Source organism: Nicotiana sylvestris, chromosome 10 (genome assembly GCF_000393655.2).
Source record: "Nicotiana sylvestris chromosome 10, ASM39365v2, whole genome shotgun sequence".
Classification (NCBI taxonomy): domain Eukaryota; kingdom Viridiplantae; phylum Streptophyta; class Magnoliopsida; order Solanales; family Solanaceae; genus Nicotiana; species Nicotiana sylvestris.
In genome coordinates, this window is record NC_091066.1 from 6,596,616 (window position 1) to 6,610,428 (window position 13,813).

At 37.7% G+C, this 13,813-nt stretch overlaps 1 long non-coding RNA gene across 1 annotated transcript; it reads left to right on the forward strand.

Moving 5' to 3' along the window:
• Positions 1-12,184: 12,184 nt before the first annotated feature.
• Positions 12,185-12,609, forward strand: LOC138880497 (uncharacterized). The gene is made up of 3 exons (XR_011403197.1): positions 12,185-12,205; positions 12,296-12,361; positions 12,474-12,609. It is a non-coding gene; the product is annotated as an uncharacterized lncRNA (long non-coding RNA).
• Positions 12,610-13,813: the final 1,204 nt, after the last annotated feature.

Sequence of the window (13,813 nt, forward strand, 5' to 3'; positions counted from 1 at the left end):
CCAAATCACATTCCGGACACGCTCCCAAGTCCAAAATTACCTAACAAAGCTAACCGAACCATCAAAATTCCTATCTGAGATCATTTACACATAAGTCAATATCCGGTTGACTTTTTCAACTTAAACTTCTAAATAAGAGACTAAGTGTCTCATTCCACCCCAAAACCACTCCGGACTCAAACCAACTAATATGATATGATACAATACAGCTGACAATAAATAAAGAAGTAGAAATAGGAGAAATGGGGCTACAATTCACGAAACGACTGATCGGGTCGTTACATATCTGCACTAGAAAGAGGACTTTATTAGTTTTTCAATGCACAAAAGGGGACCTCAAATTAATCATCTTGGCTATGCAGATGATTTGATTCACTTCACCTCTGGGGACAGAAGATCAATCAAACTTATCATGAGGCAACTCAATAGGAACCAACAAGCATCAAGTCAAGAGATTAAACAAAGATAAAAAGATATTCTTGACCCATGAGAACACCAATAGACGTTCCAATAGAAGAATAAGGAAATAGACAGGGTACAAAAACTCACCATTCACTTTCACTTATCTTGGTTGTCCCATCTACTCAGGCAGGAAGAAGATCTGCTATTTTGCAGACATTTCCAAAAAGTTCATTAACAAAATAGCAGGTTGGCAAGACATGTTTTTATCTCCAAGTGGAAAAGCTATTATTATTAATCATATCCTAGAGTCCCAGGCTCTTCATATATTTTCCGCTCTTCAACCTCCAAAAACTATCCTAAAAGAGTTAGAGGTGCACTTTTCCAACTTTTTTGGGGGCAAAGAGATAGAAAAAATAGCTATCACTAGAGTTCCTGGAGCAAGATGTGTTACCCTAAAGAGGAAGGAGGTTTAGGATTTAAGAGTTTACTTGATATATGTAACTCATTCTCTGCTAAGAGGTGGTGGAGATTGAGAACTGAGAACTCTCTTTGGTCTGAATTCTTTAAATCAAAATATTGTCAAATGAGCAATCTACTCTCTAAAGTGATCAGCTCTAAGTACTCCAGAAGTTGGAAAGATCTTCTCACCATTAGAAGAGGATTGAGCAAAACATAAGTTGGAAAATCAAAAAACGAAATAGTCTTTTTTGGTGGGATAATTGGACCTGTAAAGGCTCCCTTTTCCACTTACTAGAACTTACTCCTAAACCTGGCAATGAAAAAGTCTGCTCTTTTGTTCATGATAATCATTGGGACCTGGGCAACATCACATATGATATGCCAGGTTATCTTATAGATATTATTAGTGATATTAACATTGGGGTTCCTACTTTCAATGACAAGGCTATATGGAATCTCTCTCCAAATGGGACTTTCTCATGTTCCTCAGCCTTCTAATTTCTCAGAAAGAAAAAACAGCCCCTTCCTACAACTTCTTACATTTGGATTAAAGAAATTCCTTTCAAAATTTCATTCTTCATGTGGAAACTCCTCAAAAAGAAATTACCTCTTGATGATTTTATGCATAGGTTTACTTTTAACTTGGTTTCAAGATGATCTTATTGCAAGGTTCCCAAGAATGATACAACTGATCATGTTTTTTATTGGAAGCGACACTGCCAAATTAGTCCTGGAGGCAAATCTCTATTCCGTTAGGGATTATGTTTACCGGAGATAATGTCATAAATTGCTTTTGGCAATAGTGGAAGGCACCAACTAAAAACTATGTCTACAAGTATCTTCTCCATATCACCCCTAGCATTTTATGTTGGGAAATCTGAAAAATAAGGTGCAAGAGTAAGTATGAGCAAACACAAATATCTTCTAATAGCACTTATCACCATTTTCTATTTCAGGTAAAGGTGACAATGGGGAAGAATTCAGCAAAATAGAGTACACCTGGAACTGGAAAGATGTTTGCTTTATAACAGAAAATTACAAACCAAGAATTACTAGTATCATGGTGAACAGGAAAAAGCAGACTAGTAATTCGTGGAAACTCAATACAGATGGAAGCTATATGAAGTCTTAAAATAAGGCATGAGCTAGGGGAATTGTCAGAAATAGAAACGGGGACATGAATATGTCTTTTGTATATCCCACCCAATTCTACACTAACAATTTTACTGAAGCTCACACAACTTTAATTGGGATCTCAAGGTGTTGTGATCAACAAGTCAACAAGTTGGAGGTGGAGTTGGACTCCATGATAATTGTTAACATGATCAATGGACAGTCCAAACCACCATGAAGATTACAATCAATAATTGAAGGTATATATCCTGGAAAAGATAAAGCAGAGTGTAACGATCCGGCCGGTCGTTTCAAGAGTTATAGCCCCATTTCCCTATTTCTGCTTCTTTTCTTCTTCAACTATATTATGATATGTCAGCTCAACTGGTTTGGGTCTGGAGTGGTTTTTGAGAGGATTTGAGACACTTAGTCTCTTTGAGATGAGCTTGAGTTAGAAAGGTCAACAGGATGACTTATGTGTAACGATTTCGGATTTAAATTTTGATGATTCCGTTAGCCCCATTAGGTGATTTTGAACTGAGGAGTGCATCTGGAATGTGTTTTTGGAGGTCCATAGTAAAATTAGGCTTGAATTGGCGAAAGTTGAAAATTCGGCGATTTTGGTCGGTAGTGGAGAATTTGATATCAGGATCGAAATGGATTTTCGAAAGTTGGAATAGGTTTGTGGTGTCATTTATGATGTTTGTATAAAATTTGAGGTCATTCGGACATAGTTTAATAGGTTTCGACGTCGTTTGCATAATTCGAAAGTGTAGAAGGTCTTAGGCTTGAATCCGAGGATAATTTGGTATTTCGATGTTGTTTTGAGTGATTCAAAGGCTCGACTAAGTTTGCATGTTGATATATGACTTGTTGATATGTTTGGTTGAAGTCCCGATAGGCTCGGGGTGATTCCAGATGGTTAACGGGGAGTTTGGAACCAGAAAAATGCAGATGAAGCTGTTGCTGCTGGTGTTTCTGCACCTGTGGAGTGGGAGCCGCAGGTGCGCTTGGGGAGCTGCAGATGCAAAAATAGAGGAACTGGGCTGGAACCGCAGGTGTGCAAGAGCGGTCACATCTACGAGCCCGCAGATGCGAGGCTAAGTGGCAGATGCGGAAGTGAAGAGTTTGGTCTTTTCCGCAGAAGCGGAAGGTGATGCGTAGGTGCGCACCGCAGGTGAGAAAGGGTTGGCCGTAGATGCGGAACCTGGTGTATTAAGTGAGTTTTGTACCTGCGATGGAAATTTCGTAGGTGTGGTGTCGCAGAAGCGGGCAAATGGACCACAGGTACGATTTCACTGGGCAAAAGGTATAAATCGAAGACTTCACGAATTTTTGCTCATTTCCACCATTTTCAAGTCGGACCTTGGAGCTTTTGGGGTGATTTTTGAAGAGGATTCAAGGATATTTACTGAGGCAAGTTACTTGAGCCCTATTATCATTAACTATGGTGTTTTTCCTTTGATTTTCCACCTAATTAGTAGGATTTTTGAAGTGAAATGAGGGGTTAGTGCTTGGGATTTTGGAGAGAGTAATTTGGGTATTTGAGGGACCAAATAATATCAGATTTTGATAAAATTGGTATGGGTAGACTCGTGAGTGAATGAGATTTCTAGTTTTGTGACTTTTGTCGGATTCCAAGACGTGGGCCCGAGGGCCGGGTTTGAGTCGATTTCAGGATTTGGCTTATAATTTGGTAATTTTCTTGTGGAGTTGGTTCCTTTAGCCTATATTAATCGTATTGTATTGCTTGTGACTAGATTCGGGACATTTGGAGGCTGATTTGATAGGCAAAGGCGTCGCAGAGTAGGATTTTGTCTTGGTTTGAGGTAAGTAACGCTTCCAAACTCGGTTTTGAGAGTTCGAAACCCCGAACTATGTGTTATGTGATTAGTATTGAGGTGACGCACATGCCAAGTGATGGGCGTGTGGGCGTGCACAATGAAAAGTATGGCTAGGGTGATTTCATGGCACCGTTTAGTGACTCTATCCAGTTGATATCCATGTTTTCATCATGTGATAATGTAGTTGAGCTGTAAATCATGCTAGATATCATGTTTAGGCTTTGTGCTGGTATTCTTTGGACCCTTAGCGGTCGTTCCTTGCTTTCATCTCACTAGTTTTCACTTAATATTCCATACATAGTCATGATCATAAATTTTTATATCATATCTCAGTCTAAGTTAATTATTGACTTATCATATCATTGTTCTGGGTTGTTTTCATGACATTGTGAGCCGTGGTGAGACTGGAGAGGCTAATAACTGAGTGAGGCTGAGATCCTGGTTATGAGTGACAACTATGGGATAGGGTTGCACGTTGTAGCGGTTATATTGATGATTATGATAGCGCTTGGGCTGCAGGAGCCCCTCTGGAGTCTGTAACACACCCCTAGTGAGCGCAGTTGATACTATTGAGGGATGGATCTTCCCTGGACATGGATCTTGTCCAAAGCATTGATACCTGGAGATGGATCTTTTCCACAGGGCTAGAATGGCCTTCCTCGATATTGAGTGACTGTTATAAGTGATGTATATATTCCGGGATGGATCTTCCCTGGGTTGGATGGCCATATACAGTACCGAGTAGTTGAGCACTTGAGAGTGGAAGTACATGGTACATTTCATACATTCTGTGCATTGGCACGTAGAGATTAGCTGAGCTTTATACCTCACATTGTCCAGATCTGTATTTACTTTACTGCTTGAGTTGAATACTTGAATTGAAAGCATGCCTACTTTCTGCATAGTTTACTTCTGTTTACCTATTGAGATTAAGTTCATCACTACCTATCATTCCATAGCTTGTACTTGTTACATACTGAGTTGGTGTACTCACGTTACCCCCTACACCTTATGTGCAGATCCAGGTATCTCTGGCCACGGTAGCAGCTGCTGATTATTTTCTGTTGTTGATCATTGAAGATAGTAAAGTAGATGCCTGGCGACCGCAACTCTGCTTTCTTCTTCTCTATCTTCCCCGTAGTTGTATTTTGGATTTTTCCCAAACTATATTAGTCTTGTTTTCATTAGAACCGTTTGTAGTAGTGGCTTATGAAGCATTGACACCCTGATGTTTGGGGCTTTACTTTTCGTATTCTATTTTGAGTTCAACTCTTGTTCCTTTTATGAAATTTTGCTTTACAAGATGTCTTTTGGCATAGCTTTTAATGAATTATTTTAGTACTATGGAAGTCAACTGGCCTAGTACTATTGTTAGGCGCCATCACGACAGTTTGAGTTTAGGGTCGTGACACAGAAAACATCCAAGTGAGTCATTGTTATAGAGAAGGAAACGAGGTGGTAGATGCTCTGGCAAAGGCAGCCACTACTATACAGGAGAACAAGATATATTTATATGAGAACGATAATCTAAAAGACTTTTGAGAATGAACAAGTTGCAGCTTCCATCCTTCAGGAGAAGGGCAAAAAAACACTCCACTAGTGTTTTAACCCTCCTTGAAGTTCTGAGATATAGTACTAGTACTATGTTTTAATTTTTGTTGCTTGAATTTAAAATGTACTAGTACTTAGAACTCTCAGGTTCTTGACCATTAATCGTAAGTAGGAAACTGGTTCTAGTAACCTGTTCTCTTATATGGAGGTTGAAAGTACAAGGGGATGAATTGCAGTATTTTTAAATTTCTAGTCAACTACTCTTCAGACCTAGTCGACTTATGCGGAGACAGCCTGCACCAAAACTGTTAGTACTTCAATTTAATTAGAAACTACTCACAACAAATAGTAAGGTGTATTATAAAATATGAGCGCAGTAAAATAAATGATACCGGGAATTTTATACAGGTTCGAAACCAATGTGGTATCCTAATCTAGTCTCCTTGGGTTGCAAGGATGTTATCTCTTGAGCTCTTTGTAATTTGGGTTAAGTACAACTTGTGTGATTTTCAACTTTCACCACCAACGTTTACAGGGTTGGTTTTCAAGCGTTCACCAACAACGACCCTTTGATTTTCACTCTCTCACCAAAGAAACGAACAACGACACAACCTCTCGGACACACTACCTCTCCAATATTTTTCTGTCTCTTTTCTCTCTTTTGTGTAAACAGTAAATTTAAAAGTGAATTGCAATGCTTGTTAAGAGTAGAACAAAGAACTTGTTGTTGGGTAGACAATTGTATAGAAGGTGTCTTACTTTATTCCTTCATAGAACTTGTATATTTATAGCCCTTTTAACTTGTTCTGGCTATTGCATAACCCAAGGAAATTTGACCGTTGCTCTTTTATTTGTTTCCATAATTTGCAGCTCCAGCACTTGTATGAATATGGATAGTATGTTGACTTGGCACTCCTTTGAAGATGGATATACCGTAGGCATCTTTGCAATATTGATTTTCTTTCCTTGTTTGACTTCTTGTATTTGGACAGATCTTAATTGTCTCCACTTTTCTTTCTTGAATATGTAAAATCTTCATTGAGTACCATTATGAGAATCCTTGTGTAGAGGATTCTTTTCCTTTTATGGTAGTAGAATATTTTCTCATTATTTGGATGCAATATCTTGGTTGATCTTCTTTATAAAACCTTGCATTTCATAATTAATTTATGATGCATCTCCACGTGCATCGTTCTTCAACCTTCGATAGTCTTATTTAATATTCATGAGTTTCCATAAGAGCAATAGTCATTCTTTATATGGAACTCAAACGTACTTCCATACATTATTCTCTTTCCATACCAAAGAGGAAATGTAGTAAGAATATTTTTTCATAAACAATAGTGGCATCTTTGAACTCCTATTGGAGATATTCCTTTCTTGATCTTGGAAAATAATCTTCCATAATATAGATATTTGTTTTCATAGAAAATATATTCTTCTCCTATTATTGTTACACCCCATGTTTTCATATGTGAAAGTACACCATAAGTAAATTGATGGAAGCTAGAAAATAAGATGTTACATCCTGCATTTACGTACGTTAAAGTTTCATCGTAAGTTAATTCACGTAAGTTCGGGAATGAGATTATTTTGAGATTATAAACATTATGCTATTTCAAACAAGTGATAAGTAAATTCGTAAAGATGAGAGGGAAAGCGAATCAAAGAAAATGAGTTTCATCGAAGTTTGATATTTTGAGATAATATACGGTCCAAGGTATAATAACCGGTATTTATGGACTAGTGCCATACAAGGTACTACAAGACGATGATATTGAGGTGTATAAAGTATGTTAAAAGTGAATGGTATTTTAAGTAATTCAAGATAATTCTTAATTATGTGGATAATTGAGTAATTGTGGATTTTTAAGTGAGAGATTAACTTGTAAATTGAATTTTGAGGATAATTATTTAAATGAGGTTTGAATAACTGTTAGGGGGACAATATCCACGTGGGTTTATGGAAACATGGCAGCAAATTGCCAACTATCCTTATACATAAGGAGGTGGTGGCACAATCCATATGCACCTTATCAAATTTTTGGGAATGAAAGATTCTTTAAGAAGGCTTCTCTAAATTTCACAAAGTGAAAAGGCTAAGACTTTGTGAAATTATAGCAACAATACGGATGGAGATTAGGATCAAATTCACAAAGTGAGATAGATTGGCAATGTGATTTCGCTTCGACAAAATTTTATACGAAGTTATACTGCGTAATAGCAACGGGATTTGCAATTCTAAGAGAGCATGGTACAATTTTTTCTCAAGAATATCACACGAATTTTTCCCTACTTTGATCTGTCATTACGTATTTTTACAAAAGACACATGTTAGAGGGATTTTAAAGAGAATCGGTTCAGGTATGTTAAGGCTATCCCTTCTTTCTTTTGGCATGATCTATATGACATAACCGAAACGAGCAAATGCACAATTTCCATAAATGACTCTATTCATATAAATACTAGAGATTCTTATGTTCTTAATTCCCCATGTGTCATATTATTCTATCATCTGTTCATGGGTCTCAGAAAATACGTAAGTTGATAAAGTTTATTTCATGATATTACTCAAGGGCATAATAGTCTTATGACCTTCCGAGAGATTTTATTGACGTACTTCTCACGCATTGCATTTATTTGTACATGTACATTGACCCATGATCAGATGGCATTATATACACGTATATATGTATATTATATGTATATGGGATATGGAAAAAAGGTTATGGCATTATATACACACCACCACCTGATCAGCTGGTATACAATGATGATTTTGCCCACAGTGGCCGAGATGATATGATGGGATGCCCTCAGAGGCTTGATGATGTTATGAATACATGCATCTATGCACGACATGATATTTATAGACATATGCATGACATTATAATATTAAATGATTTACATAGCTAATCATACTTACATGTTGAGTCTTTTTACTCCATGTTACTCTCATGTCTATTGTTTACTGATTTTCATTCTTACATACTTGGTACATTATTTGTATTGACATCCCTTTTGCTTGGGCACGCTGCGTTTCATGCCCGCAGGTCCCGATAGACAGGTCGAGTGTACCTCAAGTAGGCTATCAGCTCAACGGAAGATGTTGGTGCGCTCCATTTGCTCCGGAGTTGCTTGTTTAGTCAGTATGATTTAGACGTGTATTGTTTGGTATGGCGGGGCCCTGTCCCGACTTTAATTGATAAGTATGTACTCTTAGAGGCTTATAGACAGATGTCATGTATAGGGATACTTGTATGTCCTTGTCGGCCTATATTTTAAGTATATAATGGATCATATAGGCCTTATAGGCCCATATGTCATAGGTATGAGTTTCTATATACGGATTGGGTCGTTCTATGTCAGGTATTCCCTCATGTTTATTCTGGTTATCCCATGATGACACTTTTTGGCCCATTTATCAATGACAGTACGATAAGAAAGATATGTTATGTTGGTACTCGGTTGAGTAAGGCACCGGGTGCCCGTCGCAGCCCTTCGGTTTGGGTCGTGACAATTATATTGAAAATATTCCTTTCTTGATCTTGGAAAATAATTTTGTAACGACCCAACCGGTCTTTTGAGATCTAGCACGTCGTTCGGCGGTTTGAGGCCACGAGCAGCTACACTTTAGGTATTACAACTTGTTTACATGGTCGCAATTGAAATTCGGGAAGTTCGGAGTTGATTTGGAAAGAGAATTCTCATTTCAGAAGCTTTAAGTTGGAAGATTCTGACTAAGGTTGGATTTTGAGTAAACAACCTCGGAATCAGAATTTGAAGGTTCCAATAGGTTCGTATTATGATTTTGGACTTGGGTGTATGTCTGTATCGAGTTTAGTATAACCCGGGAGCGTTTCGGCACCTATTGTGGAAGTTAGCATTTTGGAAGAATTTCATAAATTTGGGTTGAAGTGAATTTCAGTGTTATAGATGTCTGTTTGGGATTCCGAGTCTGGGAATAGCTCCATATGATGATTCTGTTGTTGGGAGCGCATCCAGAAGTGAACTCGGAGGTCCATAGGTCATTTTGGGGTCATTTGGCGAAAGTTAGAAATTTGAAGGTTTTTGAGGAGTTTGACCGAAAGTGGACTTTTTGATATAGGGGTCGGAATCTAATTTCGGAAGTTGAAGTACGTTCGTAATGTCAAATGTGACTTGTGTGCAAAATTTGAGATCAATCGAACGTGATTTAATAGGTTTTGACATCGAATGTGGAAGTTGGAAGTTCTAAAGTTCATTAAGCTTGAATTGGGGTGCGATTCATGATTTTGATATAGTTTGATATGATTTGAGGCCTCGAGCAAGTCCGTATTATGTTATGGGACTGGTTTGTGTGATTGGACGAGGTCCCGGGTGTCTCAGGTGAGTTTCAGAGGTTTTTGGGTTGTATCGCGCTCTTATTTGATATTTCGACGTCATTTTTTTAGGAATAAAGGGAACTATATTGAGAAAATAACCTTTTATTTGGGATTGAATTGAATCATTAGATCAGTATTGTAATTGCGGATCGAATATTGATGTCGTTTGAGAGAGTTATGCCCATTTCTGTGTCGGACAAAATTGTTGGTTTCTGGTGCGAAGATTTGTTCTTCGCGAACGCGAGAGAGGTTATGCAAATGAGAAGAAGGATTTCTGGGTTGGCCAGTTAATGCGAAAAATTTCTTTTCGCGAACGCGAAAGTCTCCCGCAAAGGCGATAAAGAAAAGTCGCCTAGACAGTGTTTTAAAATGAGAATTTTAGTATTTTGGGCATATCTTGAGTTCTAGAGCTCCGTTTGAGGTGATTTTCGGGGCGTTGTTCTCGTCTCAACAAGGGGGTAAATATCTTACCTTTATTTTGATGTTTCTCCATGATTATTTCTGTTGGTTTCTATTTTTATCCGTATTTGGATAGTAGAAATTGGGATTTTGAGCTCCAAAGTTGAAAATGGTAAATCCTTAATTTGAGGGTCGATTCATGGAAGAAATTGGATGAATTTCTGGAGATAGACCATATGAGTTATGGGAAATATTTATTTTCAATAAATTTTGAAATTCGGGCACGTGGGCTCGAGGGTGATTTATCAACTTTCCGAGCGGAGTTGGGAATTGTTGTAAATAAATTTTTTTATGAGTATTAGAGTATATTTTCATTGGTTTGCACATTTTTGGCTAGTTTTGAAGCGTTGGGTATCGATTTGAGGTGTTAGAGTGGCGTTGGAGCCGGTTATGGAACTTCAGAGCGAGGTAAGTCTCCTTTCTAACCTTGTAAGAGGGAATTAACCCCATAGGTAAACTAAATTGTTATGTGCTTCTATTTGTGGGAGCTACGTACGCACGAGGTGATGAGAGTCCATACGTAGCTACTAGCTATGCCTATGTCCGGGTAGTTTTAGGCTTACATCATGCCTTGTTGATATTGGTGTTAATTTATGTTTTTGTTTGTCTTGAGAAGAGGCAGACGTCCTGGCGCGTCCTGCGTCGTGCCATGGCCACGCCCTGCCATGTCCTGCGACGTCCTGAATGGAAATTAGACAAGGTTTTCACTATTACTGTGGACAATGCTTCTTCAAATGATGTCACTATCAAAGAATTGTCTAAACAGTTAGATATGTGGAAAACTAATATGATGAGTGGTAAACATCTTCATGCGAGATGCATGGCTCATATACTAAATCTAATTGTGCAAGATGGTTTGAAAGAACTTGATGCTTCTGTGACACGTGTTAGAAATATTGTGAGGTATGTGAGATCTTCGCCTGTAAGGACCTTAAAGTTTAAACAGTATTGTGCACATGTAAAGGTAGAATGTACCAAAACATTGTATTTGGATGTTCCTACCAGGTGAAATTCCACCTATTTGATGTTGGATACAGCATAACACTTTGAAAAGGCCTTTAACAAGTTGCATCTTTTTTATGATGGATTTTCTGCTTATCAATGTTCTCATCTTTGTGAAGATGGTGGTAATGCAAGTCCTCTTGAATCTGATGATTGAGTAAATGTGAGGAATGTGATAGAGTTTCTTGCAAGATTTCACGAGCTAACTAAAAAAGTTTCAGGTTCACGTTATGTCACTTGTAATTCTCATTTTGAGGATGTATCTGAACTTTATTGTCATTTGAAAATGTGTTTAGCTAGTGAGGATGAGCATTTGAGAAAAATGGCTCAGCAAATGCAAGAAAAGTTCAAGAAGTATTGGGGTGAGCCTGAAAAGATGAATAAAATGATTTTTATTGCTTCCGTCTTGGATCCACGTAACAAATTTGAATATGTTGAGGGAGCACTTGAAGAACTTTTTGGGGAGGAAAAAGGGAAGAAAATAAATGCTGAGGTGTATGCTTATATGAATTTCTTTGTTTGGAGAGTATCTAAAAAAGTATTCAACCGAATCTTGTCCTCAATCTCCATCTAGTTCTACTTCATCTAACAACACATCTAATACACCTAGTGGGAGTGTTATAAGTGCATCAAAAATAAGGACTAAGCTTAGCTTGAAGAAACAAAAGGAAGACAATGGAAGTGGGGGTGCTAAATCGGAGTTGGATAAATACATTAGTGAAGAACAAGAGCCTTTTAGTGAAGAATTTGATATCTTGAGTTGGTGGAAAACACATGCTCCTAGATTTCCTATTCTTTCGGAGTTGGCTCGTGATGTGTTGGCAATTCCAATTTCTAGTGTGGCGTCGGAATGCGCGTTTAGCACTGGTGGCCATATTCTTGATTCATTTAGGAGTTCATTGACTCCTAAATGTATGCAAGCTCTTATTTGTGTTCAAGATTGGCTTAGAGAAGAGAAGAATCCTATTAGTATTGAAGAAGACTTGAAGTATCTTTAGGAACTCGAGCTTGGTAAGCTTTAATATTTTGTGTGTATTTTAATTCAAAATAATATATCATGCTTTTTCATTTGTATGACATATTTGGTCGTATTATCTTTAGATATGGAAAATAATGGAAGCACTACTAGCATTGTTTGATGTATAGTTGCAACTTGCATCTTGAGTGGTAAGTTTAATACTCTATTTGTTTGGTGATAATGATATACTTAATATTTTGTAGTTTTGTTTTATTATCATCAAACTATAATATTCTAACTTATGATTTATATTTTTTTTAGGTTCAAGTGCAATCATGCCCCGTGCTACTGCTCAACGCTCCGATATTTGGGAATACTTTGTGGTGAAAGAAGATAACGGAGAAGTTCGCAAAGTAGAGTGCAAACATTGTGGTCAAGTATATAATGTTAATCCAAAGAGGAATGGAACAATTGGTTTAAGGAAGCATATTAAGCGTTGTCTTGCGCGTCTTCCTGGAATTCATGTTTAAGAATTAAGACTGTTTGTTGAGGGATGCCCTCTCTGTTTTTGTTGCACTATGTTTAACTGTTTAAGTGTTAAGACTGTTAAGACTATTGCAGTTGGTCAGTTGCACTGTGTTTAAGTGTTAAGACTGTTTTTGTTGCACTGTATTTTATTGCACTGTGTTTAAGTGTTAAGTTGTGTACATATTCAATTGTGTACTGTGTTAAGTGTTAAGTTGTGTAATGTGTTGTGTAGTTGTGTACAGATTCAATTGTATACTGTGTTAAGTGTTAAGTTGTGTAATGTGCAGTTGGCCAGTTGATTGCAGTATTGCACTGTGTTTAAGTTGTTTAATATAGTTGTATAATGTGCATTGTGCAGTTGGCCAGCTTTTGCTTTTCACTTGTATACTGGCGTGCAGAATGCAGATTGTAATATTGTATAATATGATATACTGGCGTGCAGATTGTAAAGAACTTGTTGTCTTGTTCAGCTTTTGCTTTTCACTTATTCAATTGTGCATGTGCCATCAGCCATGTGCATTGTTATATATCGGAAAACAGATTTTTTCAGAGTGAAAATTTCAATTGTGCATGTGCACTGTTAGCATTGATTATTCATTGATTGTTAAACCGAAACCGTACCGAACCAAAATAAGAAATACCGAACCGTACCGAAATATTTTGGTATGGTATTTGGTATACACAATTGATAAACCGAATACCGAAATACCGAACCGAAATTCTTAAATACCGAACCGAAATACCGAACGCCCACCCCTAATGACAACATCGAGTCTAGGTAGGTTTGAACTAAAAACAACTTCTGTTAATGGACTAATGCGTGACACGATTTTAGCAGTGTTTTTTTGGTTTTCCACCCGGTATTCGGTACCGGTATTGGAGCTCAATTATATTCAGATTCGCACCGCGTAGGGCCCCATTCGGGGGGAAGCACTCCCTACCAAGGATTTTTCCATACCCGGGACTCGAGCCAGAGACCTCTGATTAAGGGAGGAACAGTCTCATCCACAGCACCACATCTTTGGTGGTGATTTTAGCCGTGTTGAATGAATGATTGATTTAGAATCAGACCAAATAACTTTAAAAGTGGTTATGGCATTAAATTTTTAAGAACGAACAACCTAACCAGAGTT